This window comes from Chrysochloris asiatica, unplaced genomic scaffold, assembly GCF_000296735.1.
Source record: "Chrysochloris asiatica unplaced genomic scaffold, ChrAsi1.0 scaffold00002, whole genome shotgun sequence".
Lineage (NCBI taxonomy): Eukaryota > Metazoa > Chordata > Mammalia > Afrosoricida > Chrysochloridae > Chrysochloris > Chrysochloris asiatica.
Genome location: NW_006408520.1, coordinates 16,218,481 through 16,220,423, shown reverse-complemented (window position 1 = coordinate 16,220,423; position 1,943 = coordinate 16,218,481).

Here is a 1,943-nt window from a genome sequence, read left to right as displayed (position 1 = left end):
TAATAGTTTACATGGGAGAACATTAGTTTTACATTCATTCTATCATACATGGTTTCATCGCCATAGTTATTTATTTTTTAAACTTTCTACTGTGAATTGAGTGAAGGTTTACAGAACAGATCATCAGTCCCAACCTCAACAAATTATATACTTTGTGTCATTACAATAGTTGCAATTCACTTTATGTACCATCAGTTAGCAGTTTTTACCTTTATTCACTTAATTTTTTTCCTCCACCTCCACCCCCGACCCACCTTGTAACCATCATAGAATGTTTCATTTAGCAAGAAAATCTTTCTTTGACTTTTTACAACAGGGGTCTCATGCAATATCTGTACCTTTCTGATTGGCTAATTTCACTCAGCATAACGTCCTTCAGGTTCATCCATGTTGTGAGGTGTTTTGCAGATTCTTCATTATTCTTCACTGTTGTGTAATATTCCATTGTGTGTATGTACCAAAGTCTGTTTAACCATTCTTCTATTGATGGATATTTAGGTTGTCTCCATCTTTTTGCTGTTATGAATAGTACTGCAATGAACTTGGGTGTGCATATACTTAGCAGTGTCATAGTTCTTATATCTTGAGGTATATGCAAAGTAGAGGGATTGCTTAGTCATTGGGTAATTCTACTTTCAAGTTTTTTGAGAGAGCGCCATACGGTGGATGCACCAGTTTACAGTCCCACCAGCAGTGTAGGAGGGTCCCAGTCTCTCCACACTCTCACCAGAATTTCTTGTTGTCTGTGTTTTGGAACTTTGCTATTAATGGTGTAGTAAAGGAACTACCAGCTGTTCTGTGGGAGAAAGATGAGGCTTTCTGCTTCCGTAAAGATTTACAGCCTCGGAAACCCTGTACAGGGTCGCTATGAGTTGGAACTGACTCCACGGCACATAACAACAACAACAAAGGAGCTCTGGTAGTGTAATGGTTACAAGCTGGACTGCTAATCTCAAGGTCAACAATTCGAAACTGCCAGCGGTTCCGTGGGAGAAAGAAGAGGCTTTCTGCTCCCATAAAGATTTACAGCTTCGGAAACCCTGTACAGGGTCGTTATGGGTCGGAATCAACTCGACAGCACTTAACAACAACAACAACAACATGATATTGCATTGTTGCTTTGATGTGCATATCTCTAATGGCTTTAATTGCTGCATGAATGCCTTCTTTGATGTTCATGCCCTCTGGCCATTTTTTAATTGGATTCGTTTTCTTCTTGTTGAGGCATTGAAGTGTTCTATAAGTTTTGGAGAGTAATCCATTCTCCGATGTGTCGGTGGCAAATATTTTGGTGAAATCCTTTGATACACATAAGTATCTAATTTTTAGGAGGTCCCAATTATCTATTTTATCTTCTGTTGGTGTATTTTCAGTTTTGTTTGGTAGTGTATTTATGTCATGAAGCAGATCTCCTAAGTTTGACCCTATGTTTTCATTGATGATCTGTATAGTTCCAGGCTTTACATTAGGTCTTTATTCCATGTTGAGGTCATTTTTGCATATGGTGTGAGATATGAGTTCTATTGCATTTTTCTGCAAATGGATTTCCAATTTTGGCAGCACCATTTGTTGAAGACACTATCTCTTTCCCATTTAATGCATTTTGGCCCTTTGTCAAAGATCAACTGATGTTAGGTGGTTGGATTTTCTTCTGGGTTTTCAATTTGGTTCCATTGATCTCTACATCTTTCATTGTACCAGTACCAGACTGTTAGAACGGCTGTGGCTGTGTAGTAGGTTTTCAGATTGGAAAGTCAGAGGCCTCCTACTTTGTTCTTCTTATCTTGCTTTCATTTCCATATAAAGTTAGTGATTAGTTTTTCCGTCTCTTTAAAGAAAGTTGGAATCTCTGTTGGTATAGCATTTATTTATAGATTGCTTTGGGTAGTGTTGACATTTTCAAGCTGTTAAGTCTTCCTACCCATGAGCAGGAGTCCTGGTGT